General features: G+C 39.3%; 1 protein-coding gene across 16 annotated transcripts in view; it reads left to right on the top strand.

Annotated features, from left to right (window-relative positions):
- Positions 1–25,373, top strand: part of mbl (splicing regulator muscleblind) — a 354,372-nt gene that overhangs the window by 310,474 nt on the left and 18,525 nt on the right. The window contains exon 1 of one of the 16 annotated variants that reach the window (XM_073080282.1): positions 6,182–6,606. The exons of 14 other annotated variants lie outside the window; for them this stretch is intronic. The gene's annotated coding sequence lies outside the window, so the exon portion shown is untranslated. Of the gene's footprint in view, positions 1–6,181; positions 6,607–7,142; positions 7,294–25,373 lie in introns of those variants that run through there. One more of the 16 variants, XM_073080281.1, reaches the window with a different exon arrangement.

The raw sequence follows: 25,373 nt of genomic DNA, 5'->3' as shown, positions 1-25,373 counted from the left end.
CCGCGTAGCTATATTGGTTTCAAATAGCTGAGACTAGATCACAGTTTTAAAAATGATCAACTTTTAACGATGAAGGTAAATGTTCTTCGAATCCTTATAATTTTTCAAATGTAGGCCCATTTGAAGGCCAAATCTGAGACGATAGGAATTGGCGAAAAATGCTGAAAGGAGTTTGGAGGCCGATTTTTATAAAAATTAAAATTGCATCATTAGTTCCTGTTATAAAATTCCCCCTGTATATAAGTTTTGAAACTATAATGAAGCAATTATTATCATTTTCGCTTTATTCATGCAATAAATAAGAGAACAGGCGAAGAGAAATTGCATCCCAAAAGATGTATTGTGCCCGTGTCCAAACAATAGAGGAGTGCCGCCAGGGCGGCGCCCGCCCAGCTGTAAACCGACTGTGCATTAATACACAACTATGTAATAAATGTTATTGTTTGTCATAAAGTTTGTTTATGAAGGTCGCCCCGAGGCCCTCGACGCTCTCGGACCTTTAATAAACTTACGATACCTAAACTGTATTTGGCTCAATTATTTTATTATTATTATTGTCGTATATTTGTTTCATATTTGTACGTGATACATCACGATGACCCTCTTTTGAAAGGGCTTAGGCTACGCTGTTTATGTGCATATCAAATAAAAACTCTTTTTTTTGTCCCCTCCAACATTTAAGTTCCACGTGATGTTTTCTTCGCTATTTAACATAACATAAATTAAAAAAATCATATAATCATTCTGACTAACAGAATGAGGTTTATGACAAACCCCAGACCCCCATGAAAAGGCAGAAAATTCACACCACTAGGCTATAACAGCTTCTTTATGCGCATTACAAGTAGACTAAAGTCTCTTGGCAAATATCATAGTTATTATCTTCGCTGCACGAAAGTAGCAAACAAAACGAAATAATCTTATTTTGATATTTCAAGAAGATACGGCCGATACCGTGCAGCGCGAACTCGCCGAGTCATGAGAAAAGTTAGCTTGCCTTTCCAGTCATATTTTCTTGGGCGACCTTTTTGTATCTGTGCTCTATAATATTACTGATGCACGAATGTTTTAAAGAAATATTATTATATATTATATGGTTTGTGTTAAGTTAAATGTTACCGTCCATTACATTCCCGCAGCTAGGCCACCTCACAGAGCAAGAAGAACTTAGGTCATGAACTGCCGCGCTGACCAAGTTCGCAATGGTAGACTTGTCATAGCTTTGAGATTTATTTCTTATCGTGTAGCTTTCCTTGAGATCTCCTTCATCGATAAAGCAACAGATTATTGATTTTATGATATACGAAATTTCAAAAATTAGGGACCTAGGATTTGAACCTCTGACCCCTGATTGAGAGTTTCAACGACTATGCTATAATTGCATTTTAATATATACCGGTCTAATTGTCTTCCCTCTCAGTATGCAAGCAATTTCCGTTTGAAATTGGCGGTGAAGTGGATACGTACACACGATGCAAGGGATGTTAATAAATCAATATAAAGGGTATATTAGCTGTAACGCTAATGTACATATCAGAGTCCTCACATAAGTTGTATGTAGTCCATTAGCCAAGCTTCGATGCTTCCGCAATTAAACGGTGCATGTCGCTGCTACCGGCTAGGGATGACTTGTTTTGTTTGCTATAAAATTTTACAACTTTTATAATTGCATCAACGTTAAAATATACTTAATGTCACATTTATTTCACCTGTCTGCGCGTTGCAAAGTATTTCTAAACATTTGCATTAGCATTTCTTTTCCGGCGGAACATGTGTGTCCAACTGAAAATGTTTTACCGTTATTACCATATTTACGCAAATAAGGCTGCATTCAACTAATACCTATTTATTCAAAAAGTATACGTGCACTCCGCAAAATGCGAATAACAAATTGCGCGCTTTGAAAAATGTTGTCGATTGAAGGTATTCAAAGTGAATTGTTGAAAAGTCCAACACGTTAGTTGATTACACGGTGCGGTGCTGCGAGGTGAAACGACGCGACTCGTGCGGTACGATGCAGGCGGCCGCGGCTGATTTGTATGTGGATCAGCTCCGCGCCGATGCAGGGGGCGTCTCCAAGACGTTCGCCGCAATTTTTCAACGGTTCGACTCGTGTTCGGGAATCCGATAGCGCCGCACTGCAGCCCCGGCCTCCCCGCCCGCGCCGCACCTGCTCCCGCGCCGGACTACCCACTGAAACTTTAATCCCCCAATCCGCCACCGCACGACCGCGCACCGGCGCGACGCTATATTTCAATTAATTCGACCATCCATTCCCCGACGTGAAACTTCGCACCGTTTAGCTCATAACCCCGCCACCGTCAAACGTACACTCCACGTCACGCTGCACCGATCGCATCGCATTTTCGTCCGGTGACGTTATTCGGAAATCTCTCCATAATTCATGTCAAATATCGCACTGAAAATGTTTATCGGAAACCTATCGTGCCGAACCTAATGTCAATTTTTAAACGCGATTTATGGCGCGTTTTGTTTCGAGATTGTAAATGCATTATTTTTACAAAAGCTCTGTCATTGGCCTGGGATAAGTTTTGTCGAGTACCTACACGAACACATGGAGCGAAATAATCGTCAGCGCTTCGGGTTCATTTGTCGCAGCGGAGCGAGGGGCGTCGGTATTCGGATGATTGTCGCCTAGCATCGCTTAATGAACGTTCTCTATTACCCGTGATCTCGAGGGAGCTTAATTCTAACACGTATGTGCAAAGTCGGAATTTGTCAGGCTGGCAACTTTTTGACGATACGCAAATTGAAATTTATCTCTACATATTCATTTAGGTTAACTAGATTCTTTTTTCAAATATTTCAGTAGCCGTATTGCAGTGAAATGCTTTTTACATAAATATACGGTTTCTAATACACAAAAATTTTGCAACTCTTATTCATTTATAGACCGCTAGATATTTCACGTATAAACTATTCTCACAACTCACAACATAAAAGATGTTTTGTGTATAGAATAACAAACTTATGGAACAATTTATTTTTTATATAAATGTGCAATGATTACGAGACAACCCTGTACAGAATTTATCGGTTCATTTCTTATTCTTATTGCGAGCGGGGCCGGGCGGGCGCACGTGTCCGCCGCGCTGCTGAATCAACTTAACCCGACTGCCTTCCCGCAACTGAATGAACTTAATTCGATTCCGATTGTATTAAACCCCGACCACTCTGCCGCTTAATGACCGAAAAGAAATGAAGTAATTTCGAACCGAGTACCGTTATTTCTAGCGACGTCGGCTGAAAACTTATCGTCCACACAGATACGAATCTTTGTCTCTCCAATTAATTTTAACACGTCGAATAGTTGCGGCTAAACTTTTTTTAAATGTACATCGCATCGTTATAAAGTTATCCCAATTTTGCAGAATGAAAATATTACACGTCCGCTATAGAGACAGAAACTTTTTGTTTACTTTTGTTTGTCTGAAGCGGAAAGACTTTTGATCGCTTTCTCACTATTGTGCGGCTCATAATTCGGGGAATGTTTCATTTTAGCCCGACAACAGGAAGTAACGAAACTGGGCAAATATAAATTTACTTTTCATATTGCGTTTTTAGATTTTGACGTGCACGTACGTAGACTGAATTGTTCTTAGTTGTGTGGTAACAGTGAATACGTCGAACGAAAATAATAGAAGAGAAATATTTACGCAACGTAAAAGTGTTTTGTTGTGCTCGCACAAACAATAAACAGCTCTCGCATCGCGTGGTTCGGGAATGTGAGTCATCAACTAGCACTAATTAAACTACACGCGTTCGGGGCCAAACATTCGATCAGATAGAGTTGACGCGAGGCGGCGTTGTTTACAAAAACCGCTGGCAACTTTACACACCGAGGTCACGCCGTAGAGACAAGTGGCACCGCGGAGGCACAAAGTAATTAGATAGCTGTTGTGCTGTTCACTTGTTCAGCGCTTTTCCAATGAACGACCGCCCGCTCTTGTTTAATTGCGGCCCAAACCGTAACGGACAGCGGGACCGTTTTTGTCCGACTCCAATGAGACGAACCGCGCATCCTTTAATGAGCCCCCGCCTCTCCCGACCTCTCCAAATCCATGGCTCGCTACTCGACCCGTGTGAGAGTGTCATTAAAATACAAAAAATATTTTATGTTCACGGACACTAATAAACACATTAAGATTATATTCGCATTGACCTTAACGATAGAGATTACGAAATGCAAATGTCATAGTGTCACATAGTGGTTTTATTTATTAAGTAGATAATACAATCACTTATTAATAACGTTAATTATAATATTAAGAAAAAATGCGTTTCCTTGCGATGTCTGCACAAAGGCAGACTATTTTAATCTTGAACTCAAACTATATAAATGTTAATTGCCATTTTAATATTCATCATTCGCACAGTGTCTATTCTGATAATTTAAATAGTAATACAATGATGTTGTATCGAACTATTATCGGAATCGATTGGGAATTTGGCATTTGGCATTGAAAAGGCATCTCTTGTCGTAGTGCAAGTTTTATTGTACGCACAAACTTCAACATTTAAATGTGTGGACCATAAATTTACCTTGGCCGTGCCACTACCGTGACCCCCCAAACATTTTCCATTTACGTTACTTACTCTCAGAATGTAAACAAAAAGTTGTTCGCCTACTATGTGGACGTCTCACCCGCATTTGGCGTCGCGTAAATAATTCACACTCCCGAAAACGAGTTGCCCGAATCGGATACCGCATGTAATTTCGTATTTTCGCACCGGCGGTTCCCCAGGAACGCATTTAAGTTTTTGCCAGGGGCTCTTGCCTATTCACGGTTAATTTTCCGGATTCAATTCTACAACCCATTCATTCGGAGGGTGTGGCGCGAATACTTTGTTTAATTGACACCAGATATCTCCAACTTTCCGATCTCAAATCTGTGAATTATTCATTCTATCGAAGTAGTTGGGTAGCGACAACAATGCGTACTAGTTATAGGGATTTAACTTTAACTTTTATTTTTGTACACAAAATAAAAAAAACATACATGAAGCAAACTCACAAGGTTCACAAAAACACATCGTTCTACGATATTTAAAGTATTTATACAATAGATAAAGGGATACACAGTTTTGTACATATGGTATTGTTTAAGTCATTTTTAAGGGTGGTAGATCATGACCACTTAACGGTTTTTTTTAATTTATTTATACGATTGGTACCAATATCTTATGTCCGATAGACCTCATTTAAACATTAATGTAGTTGCAGAGTTCCAATTGATTTTAGATGAATTACATATCGATTTGTCATCTCTATTAAATAATGAAGTTTAAAAGGTAATTGTTAATATTAGCGCAGCAATTTGAATATAAAACCAAATATTTCGATAATACCAACTGATTTACGGGCAAACGTCACGATTCGCGGCCATACTTCCATTATGCGTATTATGTCCGCGGAGATTGATTGTCTCAATTCGATAATTAATTAGTACTTGTCATTAATGGTGACAAGTGACGTTATAGTACGGCCACGGTGTACGGAATATACGACGCGACACGAAACGCAGACAAGCCCGCAAATATAAGGCTTTATGCTCATTATTTCGAATTTCTCTGTAATTTAATTTTAATAACTGTTGTTTGTCAAATTGTAGACTGACACGAAGGCGATAGCATAAACTCATTAAATACCTATTCTGTACGAGTCGCTTGGATTGTTTAAATAACACAAATTTATTTTCAATTTGCACATAGGCATAATATAACATTTATTTATAAATCACTTCACATGTGACACTATTGTTAGTTGTGACAGCTAGTGTAACAAAGTTCGACATGTCAAGCACCTCTAGAAAAGGGTATGGTGACATTATGATCCCCTTACCAACAAACATGCATATTTGGGATTTAACAAGGAAACTCGACCTCAAGTGACGTCACGCTAGTCGCCCACCATTGTACGACAGTTTTGTGGCCGCAAAGTAGTTGAGTGGTATGTTTGAGTTGGGCCCAACGCACAGCCCGCGACACACAAATTCGGTATCGGTGGAGCGTGTAGACGCGGGCGCGGGTCGGCCACAACGTCACGCGATCGTCATTTGTCACACACGCCTTTCACATTCGCTGTACGCCGCCTAATGTACGGCCGCGGGGCTTTGCAAGCACGCAACACGTCAAACGTTTCAGCGCTACATTTGAAATGCGACAGATGCCGATGTCGTTAGCTAAAAACTTCCATCTTTATCCGTGTTTCCTTTGAGTCATCTTCCATGTAACTTTATACGACTTACGGGGCAGCAAAAACGATTTACAAAAAATTAAAAACAACACCATCTATTCCTTTGTTCGGAAATCAAAAGAAGCCCGGTATCAATATTGTGTTACTTCAGATGTAAAACTTACTTACGTTTTACGAACGTCGACCCCGTTGCACTTAGAAGCTTTCCGTCAAGGTGTCAAACATTACTTCCCTTCAGTGCGGACCTGCTTGTCATCGTCGGCGGCCGTTCTAGCCGCATTACGTTTTTACGAAGAGAATAAATCGTGACGCGGTGAAATTTATGAAGGGAAGACTGTTCGAGAGGAGCGTAACAGTCGCGAGAGGCGTCGGTCAAATATTTTTCCAAGGTAACTCGTTCGTAGGCCCGAAACAAAGAGGCGCAGTTCCGAAACAATCAAATTAATTTTCTCCGTTGTTGTTTAATTAGCGCCGACTCTTGGATGGCTTGGTGGGCGGCCGGTGTTTATCATCGGAAACAATCGCGACCCCGCACGCCGCGCTCCGCTTCCGCGAAATCCATTATTATCAGAGTCAAGACTTTACACCAGAGTAACTTTGATTCGTCATTCCCACCGACATTATTGTTATTAGCGACATTGTTGTAGCTAATTGACTCGCTGGTAACAAATCTCATCACTTTGACTAACTTTATAATGCTTTTGTTTCAGGTAATGTCCCGTCGAGTGATCTGAGCCGTCATTTGCTAAATGCTTAGCGTTCCGGCCGTTCAGGTGCGTACAGTGACATGTTTCGACATTGGCTCTTGCGTGCCGGACGGATAAATACCTATTTACACGAGGCAAAACACTTATTAGTCGTTGTGAGGGAAGAATTATGAAACGCAATAGTTTGTGTGAAGCCGTACGAAGTTAATCTGAAGCCATATTTAATTAAATTGTAGCATTGGGTGGACGTAGTCGCAAGCCATTCCCCAGTCAGCTGCCTGCCCGTGCGGACGAGCCGAAATGGCATATTTTAAGTAAAATTTAAAATAATTGCTCTCAGTCAAGTGTCTGTTGGGATTTCTGAACTCGGTGAGAATAACATTTAATTTCTTCTAAAACATGCACTAGACATTCGAGTTGGACCTTTTGTTCTTTAATGTAATTATAGTTTGATCACCCGCTTCTACGTTTCATGACTTTTGTTTTACGTTTTATGTTATTTGCTTTTTCATGGAAGAGGGTAATATTGAACGTTCACCTTAGTATACATCATGATTTACTCGCAAATGACGTGGAATATTTATACATTTAGTTCAGATTCCAAAATTTTGTGGAAAACGAGACATTAATGTGTAATAAAAAAGAACTTGCGCCGTTTTACACGTCGACTCGAGTCTGCAGCGGCGTCTAATCTAATTATCCAATGCGCTCTTTAAAAACTTGCAAGTGTGGCGTGAGGGCGAGAAATTCGCTTCATTCTATTCCTTTTAAGAAATTTAAAAATTTTCCACTGAAATGTACGAAGTTGGGTTCATACGTGACTTGAATAGTAAATGGAAAATGTGCTTTTCTCTCCTGCGGGATATCATTTGTGAATGTTTTAGGTAGTTAAGTTACATTTGAGCAGTGTGAAAGCACAATGTCATATCGGACCGCATTTAGTCCCTCGGCTTTGCGACCCCGCCCGCCCACTAAGTCACCGCGACGCTTGTAAGTGTTCGCCCTTATAATAAGGGAGGAATAACACTTCTCCCCAGACGATAATTGCGTTTCTTCATTTTCATTAGTTATTGTATCGTATAAATATAAACGGACGGGTCGAGTAATAGACTGGAGAGGTTTTGTTGTTACTACCGAAACTCTGGGGGGAATTTCGTGTTCGGGATCAAATTCGTAGATGACGGCATTTGAGTATTTGTATTTAACTTCAGAACTGAAGACACTGTGTAGTTAAAGATAGATTCAGGGTGCGCGAGTGAGTCTCAAAAGGACTAGATGTTTCGTACGTACGAAATAACGTTAACGTATCCAAACTTGATAATTTGTGCTAGACAACTACCGCACGCATGAAATGCACGCATGAACGCATTATCATACAAACCAAGAAATATTGGTAGAACGCCCTTGTTTAGTTTCGATTTTATTAAATTAAATTGAATTTGACCGTTTTAATTAAAGTAAAGAAATAATTGTCTCTAATGTCCATCGTGGTAGAAAATAGTAATATCGCCTGATAATTCAGTAGTTTAGAGGATCAGGCACATTCTACACGGCCAAAAACCTCTCATATTTTTAATTATTACAAATAATCCATAATTCAACAGCATGCCATCTATGGCATAAATTCTTCTTATTTCCACGTGCCCAGCAATGGGACCGTAATTTGTTAATGTAATTACCATTCCAGCCCAACCACACTCGTCACTTAACCTTGCATGTCGTTAGAGATACGCTGTTGATACGTGGCAATACCTTCGTGGAAATAAAAATAGATTCTCATAAAACATGGATCCAGTTTCGTTACAGGCGTCCGTACCTTTCCCGATAGGGGTCATCAAATAGATTGCGTACACGTCTGCCACTTTACAGTTAGAAAGAAAGCGGTTGCTTAATGCGTCCTAAACTAAAGGGATTACTTTTAGCGGCTGACCTGATTCGACCTGACCCCGGGCCTCTGACCTCGCGATGATCCATCCCCTTTATTCGGCTAACCTGTTTTACAAGATTTACGCGATAAATGAAACACGGTAACTGCAGCCCCTTGAAAATGTAATGAGTTAAACCGTTGAGTTATTCCGTTATATTCAAATTATAAGCGTGTTAGGTGGGAAAACTTACGTTCCACTTGGACGGCGTGGTGCGCCCTCATGTAGGGCAGGAAATAACTACGGAAAAATAGGGTTAGGCGCATAATGTCTAAAGTGCAAAATCACAAACGGGCGCAATATGATCAACGTGCAATTTGTCAAAAAAAACATGTTGGGTATGTTAAATCGCCACTGTAAATTACTTTCAACTATCTTGCACTTGCTATTCCTAAGTAATTTAAATTTGTTATTTTTTTTTATACATACTTATAACATATTACATTCTGTGTGTAAATCTCTTCAAATTTATCCGTTTTAAAAATAAATTTATTTTCTGTGTCTCGACTGTTTAGCGTTATTTAAAATAAATTCGTCAGATTTTGTCGTAGCATTTTCACGTATTTCGTCGTAACATCAAATATGAAATTTGTGCATTCCGTACAAAAAATATAATCCCAAAATTTGTTTGCGTTTACCACTATAAATATTGATTTTACTATCTGCCACCCTACGCCATTTCTATTCGGTCCACAACTCGCACCCTCCGCCACTATGGAATAATGATTACAATGACATAGCTTTATGTCTACCACTGCTTTGGAAATGTTGATTGGAAGGGAAAAAACACTGACTGAGAAAGGGCAAGCGTTGTTGCAATGAAATATATATTTTTTGCTTTTGCATTTTTGATAACACACTACATATTTGGCTATTTATACTAACTCAAAATGTACATACTGTGTCCGTTAACACTATAATATATAGAGGTTAAAGTAATATCCTTATACAAGATTATATTTAAGCATAAATTATGTAAATTTGTATTCAAACTAAGTACCTAATTTCCTTTATATTTTTTACGTTAAGTAGCAAAACTACTTTTATCCAATACCTCGCGAAATAATTATTTTTGCGAAATATTATTTTTGTCACCATATAAAAAGTAATTGGCCACCATATCTGCTAGACGTCAATGCCAGCATAACTCCATGTTTCTTAACGATAACAAAGATATATTAGTCTATGACCTATCACCTGTCACTGTCAGTGTCACCGTGCTGCCCTCGTCTCTAATGTCATTACTCATTACCTTTTGCTTATCTACGACAATACAAACATCACAGTTTTAACCTGTGATGACTATTACTAATGACGTCATGCACAGGCACAAATAATAACATACATAAGTCTGTAATACTTAAGTTCAATAGTTCTATAAAATTTCGCTTCCTTATATTTACACATTCACATACAAGCACTTCGTCTAAGTTCAATTTATTATTACACAACTTTTCAATAAAGTTACATAAAAAAGAAAACATTATTTTCGTGAAAAAACGTGATGAAAGGAATTATCCGGCTTCGATATGTTCATCGTCTATGAATTTTGTTCAAAAACTAATTAAAAGGAATTAACAGAGTTTGTTATAGAGTTTAATCTGTTCGAATTTGATGCTGCCTTACAGTTTTCCTATGTCGACAGCTTTATTATTTTACCTAAGTGTGTGCTTTTAATGAATATTCGCAAAAAATTGCAGCTCGAATCCGTTATGGTTCGACTGCAACATTTATTTATTTTGTTATAACAGTTAAACACTTGCTTGTGTTCTTGTTGTGGTAATAAAGGGATTCTAAACGAGACGTTCCAACTTAGTCTTCAAGAGTATTACATCTGTCAGCTCAATTAGGACACTGGTTCTATCTGGGATTGATTAAAAATGTCTATGAACAACAGTAGCCACTTATTTAGTTAACTGCATGTTTCCTAGTTCTCTATTATAAATATGCAAATATTCGCAGTATTCTCGGACCCATTTCACTTATTTAATTTGGAATCGTATAGTTCTTTTCTTTTCTTTTTTTTATGTCGTTGAATGCATGAAATGTTTGTTCACAGCAATGATAATACCACAAAGATGCGGCATGCGATTTTCGCAATTAAACGCAAAAAAGTCATGCGCCTTAATGAGATAAAAAACTACTGTGTAAGTAAAACAAGCGCGCGATACAAAAAGCGTTCGCAACGCAAATGTTTTTGAAATGTATTCAGTCGAGACTTTTTTTACCAGTTCACACTTAATGGGCGAGAAATTCTGAGACGAATTGATATTAAAGTGTTATTTAATTGTGAATTTGCCGTGCCTTCTCTCGGCTCTACACATACGGGCATAAGTGATTCCGGTAATCACAACCTCAGATCTAGTAATACGTGTTGAATTATGGATTCACCGTTGTAAAGCACTGACTGAATTAGAATATTTTAATGTAAAACACAAAGTAGAAACACATAAAAAATTAAAAACTTAGTTTAAAAATTAGAAATGTTGGCGTTGTTCTTTTGTTCCTCTTGCATGTTTGCTTTCGTTTTATAAAATCTAAACATGGATCTTCTAAAATTCGCGTACAAATGAATACAAGCTGGTGTGCCGCCGTGGCACTAATGCGACTCAAATGACTCGGAACATTACAATGGAGGGGATACAAGTAATGAACGCAATGTGTGTTTCTGATTCGCTCGTTTTTGTTTCAAATTATAAAACTTAGAAAATGAGCCTCGTGACTGGATCTTAATGTGAATAATGATGAGATATGAATTGAGCACATCCATTCGAAACTATAAAGAAATTAGCTGCATATTTTAAGGTTAGAGTAACATAATGTTTTGATGATTTGACCATTGCACCACAGTCGTAAAATAAAAAATAAACACAGAAAAATGTTTAAAAAGTTGTCTCAAAAACACTGTTTTTTAAATACTAAGCGGAAAATTCATATATTTAACCCTAATATTTCTAGATAGACCAGGCCTTCCCCATTTATAGGGAGAGGTCCGTGCCCTGGAGTAGAATATTAAAGGGGTTGCAGCCAAACCCCGATGTTGAAACTCCCATCGTCGTAACGAATACATAATGATATTAACTAAACACTAAGTTAATTTAATCGTGAGCCGATTGTTGGCGCGATAGCTTTCACGCGATACTTCCCTACCTTGAAGATAATCACTATGAAACTAAGTTATGATCGATAGACGTACCTGCCACCCTCGGTGTAGTGCCTTGCCGATTTACGATTAGTGGCCCTAGCCGTCTAGCGATAAAGGTCTAGGGCTCGTAGATCAGTTTCGTGTTGAATGGTCACCGTTGTTCTGTGGGCAGATAATAGGAGTCCTATCTGAAGTTGATCATGATCATTAATAATAGCCCTAAAGATTAGAAGTTAGTTTACTTTAAAAAACCTAAACATCGCGAGCAATCAAGATAGGCATAGATATAGGTTGTGGTCCTGTCGCAGTCAAAAGTAAAGCTTGAATTTTCTGTTTCCCTAAATTGATTTGTTTTTACGAAACTGAAGTAGCGATCAAGCGAACAGTGTCTGACGGTATCGCTGACGCCTACGGATTGATCTCATACCTTTAATCAAATGTACGTATATGCGTTTCCACACTTGAGACCTGGCCGGGATTCCTATAAGTGGTTCCGTCTTGCCACATCCTTCAAACCAGTATACCTACAGTATTTTGGCGCTGCTTGCTATTAGAAGACATATATTTCAGACCATTCTACAATCTCGCATTCGATCAAACGTTCGTTCGCGCCGGTGGCTATAAAGTTTCATGTTTATTTTAAACCTCCAGACACATGCGGTATTAGATCGTGTTCTACACGGTTCAGCGTGTACCCCACAAGATATCCATTACGCGGGCTTATCGCATCAATTTTGCAAAATGTGTAATACCACTCGCCGCGCATAAAGTAGTCTACCATACTGCTAGTTTATTTCGTCGTCGCTAAACGCTCGGCTTCGTGCCTCCTGTGGTGTTGCCACACGTTCGATATACAAAATAGGACAAGGAAATTTTATATGTATGACATTTTTTGAAATTGGAAAATTCGGTTAGTAAGTATTTTAACAGAGTATTTAGATTTATCCTTTATTCGTTCCTATTTGTGCAAAATTGTACATAGTAATTATGGAAAGTTCAGTATCTAACTTATCGTTGCAGGAAAAATAAACTTTTTGTACCACTAAAAATAGAATATAAAATATCTGTCACATTCGGTAATACTGGCAGTATTACTGATACTATATCATGAAATATTATGGTTCTGCTAAATATTTATCTAATTTATCCTTCCGCCTATTGGCAGAACAGAAATATATTAAGTTGAAATAGATACGACGGTAATATGACTTCCTACAGCCACGAAGTGCTACTAACTAAACGTTTCTGAAAGTTTAATTTCATACAATTTTTGTAAACGATGCATGAAAAGTCCATCAAAAGTGGAAGGAAGTGGCCTCACTAGCGGCACTAGCCCGGCTCGGTATTTGTAACACGGCGGGTTATTAATAGCCGCGATAGCAGGTAGCCCGCGGCGGTACACGATATTTGGGAAATCCGGATTTGCATAGGATAATGGGAGAATAGAGCACGGGCGTGCAGCTCGCAATGCCGACGGACATACTGTCGTTTCACGGTGCTTTGAGTACAGTGTTGTCGTATACTGCCGCCGTCGAAATGTTGGAAATTTCAGACGTTTAATAACGTTCCTTTTTAGTGAATTTAGTGGAGATTCAGTAGTTGACAATGACTACAAATACGCGATTGTTCGACGTTGGATTTTCTGTTTTATACGCTTAACTGAATAATAATTGCAATAAACGAAAAAAAAACAATTTGTAGAACAAGCTCAATAAAATGCTGTCGAATTATTTTGTTTAGTTTTTTATAACACATCTGCAAATGGACACTTAAGTGTACGTTTTTTGCTTGCTTTGCCTTATATGGTGTCTTGTTATGTGATTCCGCGGCCAGTCATACTCAATCTTCGTGTAATTTGAATAAAGATAAGAGTTTTAAAACAATGTATTATTATGTATGCAGTTCAGTCATGTGTCCCTATTTATTAAGACTAACAATAGGGCTGGCGACACTGGCTGCGACCGGCGTGCAGTGTCGTGGCGACCCAACCGGAACCCGATGTTTAACCCGCCGTGAGACCCTTATCTATAGATTAATGTTGCCATTATGAAGACTTACGTGCTTCTAGACCTGAAAGCGGGTAGATAAAGAACATGCCACCGTTAATTTTGCATACTATATAGGCCCCACTCGCATTTTATGTCTCCTATTCATATCGGTCCATTCACTCGGTATAATTATGTCGTTCGCCGCTATAATAGGTATTGTACTTTAAAAGATTTTAACTCCACGAGTTATGAAATAAGGACGAAACATCTCTATCTCGTTCATATAAGAAGATGTTCAGAAATAATATCTTAATTGTAAAACCTCTATTGTTGAAGACAAATTAAATAAAATGCTCGTTTTGAAACGTCGTTTATATACAAGGATCTATTTATGCAACATGAGTGCTTATGATCATGACAGGTTTTGATAACACTAATTTTAATTCACCCTTTTCAAAATAAAATAATTATGTCTGTAATAGGGTTCTTTTTAAATTAGTTAATCGCAGGTTTTAAACAAAATAACTAACTAAAAACACTTCACTATCATTGTGAAATGATTCCAAAATGTTACGATTGCGTACACTTTTACTTTTCAATATGTTATCTGTGTAAACAAATCTGACCCTCGACGAGGGCGAAATCGTGCGCACAACTAGTTTAAAAATGTATAAATACACATAAAATTTACATATATTACAGCTTAATGTCACATCATCGGTTTCCGTTCATATATTACTCATAATAGTGGCATATAAAATAATTAAAAACAAAGACACTTCCTTTATAGATCCAGTGGCATTATAATGGCATCTTGAAGAAGATAGAACCGGTTCACAAGTAATTACATATTGTAGGTACGTCCTATACGCAAACGTGAGTCACCGATTCAGATTATTCCGATTGGAGGCAATTATGTTGTGATGTCAGATTACGTTTGCGTCTTCGAGGTCTGTCTATAGTTTTGTACGAGACGAAGTTTTTCCCGTGAATTCGGACTAGGCCTCACGAATATAAAGGAGTTTCATCATAATTAACGGATGTATAGACTTAAACATAATGATTTTATTTGTTTGTACTATTGTATTTGTTGAAGGTTTGTCCAAATTGTTATAATTCATTTAGGACAAGGTGCCATTTTAAATCGAGCCGTTTTGTAAGACTTTTAATTTTAATTTTGCAAGTATCCAATTTTGTTATTACCACTTATTCGCACATACATGTTATATTATGACGTAGTTTGATTATGTAGGTAGTAAATTATACTCACATTGACGATATCTGTGTTTGCAAGTATGTATGTATGGCTGCTACTCCGCAGATCAATTATTAATTAATCTAAGAATATGGTATAGAATTATGCACAATTATAATCAACTGTAGTATATGTAATTTAGTATAGACAGATACTATAAATATTCTACGTTACTATCGTAATTCTTACATAAATAGCAGTAGCGAATACAATGCATAAAATGGCTAGTTGATACAATTTCTATTTTCTTTCTAAGAAAAGAAGTCATTCATTATAATAAATTTTACAATATCGTAAATTAGAACATAGTTAATCTACTGTAGATCATTTTTTATTATCGATATTGCGTAGAAGTGTCCGTGAATAGTGTTAATTTTTGTTAAATCTGTGCTGATTACATAACACAAACGTGCAAAATAAGTGTTATTTTACCGTCAATTCGTAAAACCAAAGTAGACAAACATCCCATGTTGTAAGTTACTAAGTGATTAGAGGAGCTTAGAGGTCCGTGAGCTGTTATTCGCTTCGGTTATACGACTCTAAACTGACTGTAACTAAAAGTTGTACTAGGATTTACGAGTCTTTTCAAATATTGCCTTGCTCGTCTGGAGCTTTGTAACTTTCGAAAATAACAAAGGCGAGATTTAGGGCTTGTGTAAATAAATACTTTTAAAATTTAGTGCTCCAAAAGTCACATTTAAAAGTACCATTGGCCAGGAAATACAGTGGAGCCGAGCTGGTAACTCCAATGTTGGTAATTGGCGGGGCGGGCGGCGCGGGGGTGAGGCGATGTGGGGTGAGGGGCCGGCCGTCGCGTGCCTGATGTATGCGCCGCCGCCGCGACGCCAGACCCGCCGGCGCCGTGACGCCTACAATGCAGATATCGTGCACTCTATGTGGAACCGACGCTTATAAGACCTAAATTTTATGGGGGTCGGAATTTTACTTGAAATTACTTTGTACTAAAAGTATTCAAAGGAAAATTGAATAAGCATATTGTAGGTTTTCATTCTCCTTTTACAAAGCCAATGAATATTTGACCTACTTTAGGAATCAACCATGCCCAGCTAATATAATAGAAAACATATACGTACCTGCAATCATTTTTTTTCACACTTTTGAGCTCAGAATTTATCCATAATAATAATTTAAACTCCTCCATATAATAATACGGGGGAGTTTAAATTTATTAAATCCATATAATTTAATTGTTACATGGAGGAGTTTAATTGTTTAATTTTTAATTTAAAAACAACACCAAATAACATCAATTAACAGTTAAAAAAAAACAAGCCCTACCTATAGACAAATCCGCAGTTTGAATTATCGTAGACATTGTAGGGCGGCGTAGCGCCCTAGCCGCTACCGCGCGCGTGCTCTTTCCGCCCGTGCGTACAAGACGCTAACCGTTGCCAAAATGCACATTTTATTGTTGAATATTTTACTGCAATATAGTTTCTTTTAGCCAACATAACATACGATGTTTTAATAATGTTGAAAATTGCTTTTTATGATTTTTGAAACGAAATCCCGAGGATTATTTCCATAGTACTCATGATTTTCAACGAGCTTCCACTCAGTGTGTGGAAACTCTAGTGTAGGTATATTTTTAAATAAAACAATATTAAATTATTTATGAAGTCTTGTTCGCGCTTAGGATTACGAAATGAATGAAATAAAGCAGTTATAGAAGCAAATACAGAATATTTCTATTCAGATTATTAATTGAAGGAGATTTTTATCATTGATACATTATAATTAGAAGTATACTACTATACAGTAGCTTTTTATTTGCAGATCTACACGTTCATAAACCTCGTATATTCTCTCGTATCCACTCTTTAAATTATTCGTAATTCAATTATATTTCGTGAATTCCATTTTAATAAAATAAAATTTAAATTTATTTTCCAATTAACTTCCGAACCCGAACACAAAATTTACGAATTGATTCAATATACCTATATGTTTTGTATTGACACAAAAGGTTAACGATTTGGAATAATCTGATGTGTTTTAAGTGCAAAAAGGGGCAATAACTGTAACTCGAGCAAGCCAGTATTCGTCGCACAACATCGTTTAATCGAAACATAACACTCAATTATCCACGCGCTCCTGACCGCACCATTTAAATCGACCCACTCGATACGCTCCCGAAGAGTGCCCTACTAGTGAATGTCCCTTGATTGATGTCTGGCGTAATGATGCGGGAAACTATTTCCTTCGCATTTCCTCCAGTCAATAAAACATCGAATATGCTTATTTATGTGTCCGCGTCAGTTTATTTGGGGCTTTGTCAATGCGGCCCGTAGTGCCGACTACACTTGAAAGACCGTCATTTGTCAAGATTACGGCTGTTTGGGGATTGAGATATGAAAAGCGGTTATTGTTTTGAATATTTCCCTTTTTATGTGGGCCCCGGGGCCCGAATTTCTGAATATAGACCCCATTATGTTTCCTAATACTATTTATCATCCTTAATTCCGTCTCCTTTGCCGCGAAAACATCCTCGACATCGCACGAGGTGTTATCGCTAATACCCAAACGGAAAGGAAACGCGGAATCTTCGGAATCCGTTCGGCGCGCCTGCTCGCGTGTGATATACCTAAGTACAGCTCGCGGGGTGGTTTATACGTCGGTGTTGTATCAAATTTGGTGAGGTCACATAATTCGCGCGTGGCGTAGTACAATTAGCACGTACAAAAATCGTCAGTCACGGCTTGGCGCCGAGTGGCAATTACGGTATTTCATCCTCAATAAAAGTGCACTCAGGCGCCGCTAACGCCGGAGAAAGCTCCCCGTCGCCTATAAAGCTAATGTGGACGTATAAAGATTTAAATGACGGGTCGGGACGGGCCGCCGGTCACCGGCACTCACACCGCCGCAATCCAGCGTTACGGCCTCCGACCTGCCTGTTTGCTATGATTACTCATTATCTCCTACACACTCCTAGCCGAATTTAAAACTTTACCTGCCTTTTACGCCCGACACGACGACCCTCATTTGTGTAAAAGCGAAAATGAGCATGTTGTTTTCGCAAAGTGTGGAAGACCGTCCTCCATTTGTGCGAGTCGTATGGACATCAAACTTAGAGATATTTTATAAGATTGCATGCCATTAAGTGTTAGAAACTATTTTCCTGTACTAAATTTATAGATAAATATGTTAATTGCTTGAATCATACGAATACCGTCCATTAAAAGTCAATTTTATGTCTCTTTTTATATTCGATGTAAAATCCCAATGGTAATAAAACGAGAACAGTTTTCAATACTTGTCTCGTTAATATGTTAAGATTGCGAATAATGGCAGTCGTGTAGCGGGAGAGTAAACATTTCGACGCTATTAATCTGCGAATACTGTGCTATATCGAGGCGTCGGGGGCGGCACATTTATTTTATGTGCCGGCAATGTTACATACGCCATAAAAGTCGTTAGGACGGCGTAACGTCTCGCCATCGTCTTGCCCGCTTTAATTATACCTATAGGGTTCCGCGGCGCCGCGGTTCCGACTGTGCCACGTCATGCTAAAAGAAAGTGCCGCAATTTTCTCACATAAAGGGGTTTGCCACGTATCCGTGACGCCATGCGTAATGCACCCGCATACCGTAGCACAAAAACTATCTTTCATACGTAAGGCTGAAGCCGCACTTAGGAAACGTTCTTCTAACTGTTGGATGTGTGCACTTAACACAGATTCACATACACCTGTTCATCATTTTCGACACCACGTAGACACTCGTTTACTTCAAAGGGAGTTCACGGCCTAATTTCTGAACTGCAAAGAAGGAAACAACAATCCCTTGTAATAGTGGGAGCCTGCTGTGCTCCCCTCGTTCTCGCAAAGCCTCGACCGCCTCCACATTAACCTAACACGGCGCAATAACATTCTGACACTTCCTAATGTACCCAGCCGAGCAAACGCCTAATATTGCGCACTGGGTAACACCCAAGATTTATTATAACTCGGTTTCAGTATTCAAAAGAGCTACGAGAATTCACGTTTCTGTATTGTACAGGTCACTAATTAAATATACATACGTATCATATAACGATATTAAAACTTTTACGTTATTGCAATGAAAAAAATTAAGTACACGTATTTTATGCTACGTTGCATATAATTTCTTCTAACCATAAAGTTAGTTGGAAATTAGTTCAATGTCAACCGGCAAATGAAGGCGGCGTGAAGCGAACAAACTTTTGTCTTCCGCCGTAAATCACATCGGCTAATAACTCGGTTGTACAAAGAAAATTGATTTATGCGAACATTTACTAAGTTCTCGGATTTTAGTGAGTGGAATACGATGTAGCGTGGGAACGTCGACGTATGCATCGGAGACCCGAGACTGCTTTAACTGGAATTCATTTACTGCGCCCTAGTCTCTTTGATTAGGTTAGCGTTTTATGATCGTTGTTTATTTTTTCTTTTGCTATTATATTAAGTGCTTTACATTCGTAGGTGTAATATTATTATTTAACGACACTTAAATGGGTCCATGGGTAGCAGAAGCTGATTACCATCAAGTGGACTGCGTGCTCATTTGCTACTTCTGTATTAAAAAAATCTGGAAATACAAAGCCGTACCCGCAATTAGTGGAGTTAAAATTGTTGCGTAAAGTGCCTAGTGTAGTCCTGTTATTTCGATTTAGAAGTCAGTATTACAGCACTTGCTCGCAAGTTGGAAGTTTTGCGGTCGGGTCGAGCGACGTGCGAAGCGGCGCGTAGTACCGAGTTAAGGTGTACAAATTAGACGGGCGTGTGTCGGGCTCCGTGGTACCTCTGGGGCCGGGCGCGGGGCGCAGATGGAAATTTATCACGCCCGCCGGAGCTGAGACTACAAGTTCGCGCATTAAACGACTCCGGGACATTAGCCGCTTGCAAGATGCCGCCCGAGATCATAATTAAGTGCCGCCCAATTTATCGGTCCGACCCGAGCCCGAAAACTCCCCTTAAACTTCCCTTATCGTACCTACTAAAAGCTCTTTATTTTGTAGTTAGCCCGACTCGCAGTTATCGCCTTTTATCTGCCACAGTACAGTTTAATAGGAACCTAGCCGTTGCTTGTAGGACATAAATAAAAATAATGCGAAACTTTAGCCATGAATAAGATTTTGAGATTAATTTTAGCCCGAATAACGCAATTTTGTGTTCCAAATTATCCTTTGTAATAATTAATTCTTGATAAAGTAGCTGTTATAACAAGAAATATCTTTGATACTACTTTATTTTCTATGTAGCATTTTACTCAACTTTGCTCTTAGTCCATTCGGAATCATCCATTAGAAGAAGGAACGGTGAATCGCATTTGTCTCCTGGGATGGCAGCCGATGACAAAACTTTAGAATCTAGTTCATTGCGCGACAGAGTTCTCCTTTAAATCTGCGATACAAAAGCAAAAGAAATACCGTTGCGGCTACGTCCTAGAAACCTTTGTTGCGATGGCATTGTCACACGAAGACGAGTGTAGGGTATAGCCGGTGTCTAGACTTTTGAGTCTTAAAATAAGCGTCTAATACGTTCTAGTTGAATAATGAGGCGAATGTGTCACTGAATCAAGTGAGCAAGTGAGTCAATGTATGTGAGTCGAGGCGTGGAGCGTGAAACGGGCGCTCCGTCTAGTGCTGCTTAGACTAATTACTGCATCAGCACTGCTAAACTGGTTAAGCGACCGCTCGGCCTCGCTGAGGATTTTCCTTCGCTCTCCGGGTAATGGCATACGATACACATAAATGTATTACTTAAATGCGTATACACTAAAGATTACCCGTGTACAAGTTATACTAAGTAACCGAATACTCGCCGAGTAGCTCAGGTCACATTTACTTTAAGATAAGACTCTAACATAATTCCAAATTATACGAAAGAAAATCTTATATTTCTTTGAGGTTGCTACATAGAATTATTAGGAATGCTAAAGCTCTCCAATAAACCCCGATTATTATGTCAATGAAACTTATAACAACAGGCTGAAAGGCACTTTATTGCCATATAAACATAAAAAATAGCTGTTGTCATAGTTACCAAATTATTTGTATGTACACACCTGTACGATGCAAGATTACAGCAGTCAATAGTTATTGGAATCCTGTAACACATGAAGAAAAACAGCATACTTTTCCCAGATGAACCAGACAGAACCATAACAACCAATACTACAGAACCCCTGTTCTATGGAGTTGTTTCATATGCGGCACAGTGTCCACTTATCATCAGAAAGACTGCATACGTTTTCTACATCGATCTTATAAATAACTAACAATACACGAGGAAAGAATACTGTAGTACTCTAAACTTCGTAATAAATGTAACATTAAAAGTCCGGGTAGTGAGTCCCGTAGGTAAATCGGGGCCGAGAAGTCCGCTCGCGTCCAAACTTCAGTCACGTAGAAACGTTAATGTAACATGACTTTTCGTCAACTAATTACGCACCCACTGAACTGTTTCGGTCACCTGTCCCGCAGAAACAGCGAACGGTGTCGTAACTTGGTGCCGGTTCATTGACCCAATGTTTTTCACCAATATTTCTGGGAATATTCAAATTTGTGTTGCGAACGCAGGGAAATACGGTTGTGACATCGGCGATCGGTGCTCCCAAAAAAATATATCGCGAATGGAAGTTACGAATGAATGGCTACTACTTGAATGTACCTAAGTCATCGTAGACATCTATAGGCTAACCTCAATCGGTACCGTAGGCTTGCTTAAAATTTATGAGGCTTTCAAACTTACTCCCGAGGGTAGCAATGCATCTGTGATCGACTACAGGAGAAACTGTTCTGTTTGAAATTGGCATGGACGCCAGTGAATAACATTTTGCAGATTTGCGGGCCTGTTTGCTTGGACTACACATAAAATAAACTTGTAAAGTAGTGACGTCTTTATCCGTAACGTAACTCAGAAACATTATTCAAGTATTACATTATTCAAAAGGAAGCATCGTTTGCTGGCAACGGGTGTTTTTCCAGTTCTCAGAAGGCATCGGCGACGGCACGTTAGTAAAACAGGCAATTTACGCGAGCCTATAAGTAACAAGATTCATTAAGGCCGTTACAAAGTGGCGCGGGCGTTCTTAAAGCGAATGGCCCTAGAGCTTACACCGTTCATAATGGGCGTACGAGGCCCGGAGCCGGCCGAGGCGCCGCTCGCGATTTAATGAAACACCTGGAGAGGTCGCGCCCGCTTCCGTTGCATTAATCTCGCACTCGCACCGTGCCCCGCGGCACTCTTGCCCTCTGAGCTTTATTACCTACCTGATACGAAAATTTGGGAAAGATTCGCTTCTACAACAGTAGGCAGCTTATTAGATTGCCGTTTTTGATACCTTTTCTTGAGCGCAGCTGTAGAACATTTAATTTTCTTTTATGATCGTCACAAAATCTCCCTAATGACAAATAAGTTCCAGCACTGATGCAAGTAACATTTTCGAGATTTGTGTTTAAAATGAGCCAACTTTATCTTAATAAATGTTATGGCATTGAAGTGTTTTGTTTGTCCCGGAAAATTAGCGTTAAAAGTGGGCAAGTAATATTAAGCCCGGAATAAACAGCGGCTGACCGCCCGCCGGCGGCAACGGCAAAAGTGGCCGAGATAACTCCGCGCACGAATGCATATTTTAACGTTAAGCTACGGCACCGCGATGCAAACTTGTCGGGAACTTCAGCAGAGTGAATAATTCTTAGTTTAAGGCTCCTTCACGGCGAAGTGGCTTTCTTTTTAGTGCGGCCCGAGTGACGGCTCTCTGGTGTGCAAATATTTACTTTGGGGTAATTGTAGTATTCCGACGGCGTCCGCCCGTGGCACCGAAGCGGCCGAGGCGTGCTCGAGGTTGCGTCAAAGGAACGTAACATATGCCGCATGAAGGCGCGTGGCGCCGCCCAGAGGCCGAAATAAAAAAGTGGCGGCGAACGCGAGGCGTAAACACGCGCCCCTCTTGCGTGACGGCTCATTAGCCACTCCCCTGCGCCTCTATAAATCATTTTAAATTCAAATTCTACTTACATTCAGAATTGACTTTGCTTACCTAATTCCCATCCTAGCCACAAAATTTTGCAAATTAGATTTCACCTTTCCCTCGTTTTGGCTTGTCGGAAAAATTATTTGCGGCATCCGGGTTTGGATCTTGGCCTATGATCGCGTTACCTGCCTCTATTGCGCGATTCAAGCCCCGGACCCTTTGAATAATCTGCTCCATCGAGGATAGGTTTCGAGTATGTTTTATTAAATTGCTACTGCTTATATGGATTTTGTATGTTGAGGGCCAAAAATAACTTATCGATGACTGCTCGTTGATTTCAAGTGATGTATGTATGTATAGTGAAAAGACATTCAATTGAAAAAGATGATTACCTGAAGAAAAATACAAGTAGAAGTATAAAAGCCGTGCTTGCAGGGGCACTCGACGCAAATAAACACTTGCTGATGGTCCTGTGGGTCCTTAAAACTTCAACGGGCGGACTTAAGGGGCTCAGCTGAGTCAAGAAAGCAGAGGGGAACTACTGACGTCATTCAAATCCATTCATAGGACACATAACAACAGCAAAATTACCCGTATATATCCACCGTGGATGTAGATGAGAATCCACTGTACATATGTAACCTACTAGATGTTACAATTGGATCACGCTCTAAAGAATCTCATTGGTACAATACAAAGTGATAAATACGTAGCATTACAGATTTGTCAAATAGGCAAAATGTTAAACTGAATTGGGCACGTGGCCACGCGCCTCGAATACCCACACACACTCACACACGGCCAAAGTATCACACACAGCACCTACTCAGGTACAAGAGTTGGCACGTCTCGCCGCTCCGTATCTATTCCCGTCCCTGTTTGACATCATGAACATTTTTGGCACCCACTTTAGTGCGTACAAGTGGGCTTCGCTGTGCTCGCCGCGAGCGTGTCATTCATCTAATCGTTAGCTCATTGTTTTCCTCGAGTGTCGATTTGTCCCGACACGTGTTGTTTCGACCAATAGTAAAATAGTGTAGTGCGATGTACGACGTGCGCGCACCGCCGGCCACGCTCGTCCGAGGCACGACGCCAATCAATCAAATTGGATCGATCGATCGATCAATGAGTCTCGCGTAGCACGCATTCCCTACGAACTACACGCACCGTTCCACTAAAATATACTTTCAATTTGGAGTTCCGTAACTTATGGAATTAATTAATTTGTACGCGAAACTTATTATGGTCGACACTAACCCGGTTAATAGTTTAAGTGAAATACGTCGTTAGGGAATAAAAGCGCGAATAATTTATGATATTACCGTTTGTTAACAACGCGTGGTTTTTCGTTTTAATTTTTTTAAAAGCACTTTTGAAGTCTTATAATAAATTTATTTCTTGTTTTAGATTATCGTTTCAACCTTGAATACTTGGTAAATGTCATTTAAATTATAAATGCTATTCAGATACAGATTCAGATACAATGGTATTACAGATACAGGTGACATAATACTCCTATACAAGAGTACTATCCTTGCCTTGCCTTGCCTTGCGTAGACGATAGGAGGCCTCTCCTAATGAGAGAGGTTATTCACTTCATGTTACTATCTTTATACTTTTACTGCTATCCCAATAGCAGTTAAACTTCATAAGAAGATAATGCTGGCTATATTCGCTTAATCGACTCCTACGACACCCACTAGTTTAGAAAGAACTATGCTATACTTTGTCAAAAACACGCATTAGACGGACATGTGACATCCTGGTCATAAAGTTATTATTGTCTTACTGTTGGGCTTACGGTGACTAGATTGATTTTCACACGCCCTTAAGAACTTCCACATACATAATTTTCCACGTATGATTTTCCTTCAACATTACAACGAGTGATAACATTTCTAATCAGTACCATTACCAGGAGTTTTTACGTTTCGACAAATGTGACTGTTTTGGTATTTGTTTGCGTATTTGCCCATACAAATTCCAATCAGCGCCCCTAGCAGATTGTGTCAGAACTAGGAAATCGTATTGGCCCGTACCATATTTGTCGAAACGTAAAAACTCCTGGTAAGGGTACAGAGCTGCGTTTCTCGCATACGAATCGCGGATTCGTATCGTGAGAGCTCAACATCCGTACCATTGGACTATGGCGCTGAATGGTTGTTAGGAATCAATTCG

This window comes from Epargyreus clarus, unplaced genomic scaffold (genome assembly GCF_041222505.1).
Source record: "Epargyreus clarus isolate Ecla_fem2 unplaced genomic scaffold, WU_Ecla_fem_2.2 ptg000015l, whole genome shotgun sequence".
In the NCBI taxonomy this organism is placed as follows: Eukaryota; Metazoa; Arthropoda; class Insecta; order Lepidoptera; family Hesperiidae; genus Epargyreus; species Epargyreus clarus.
This window is presented reverse-complemented; position numbering and strand designations above follow the sequence as displayed.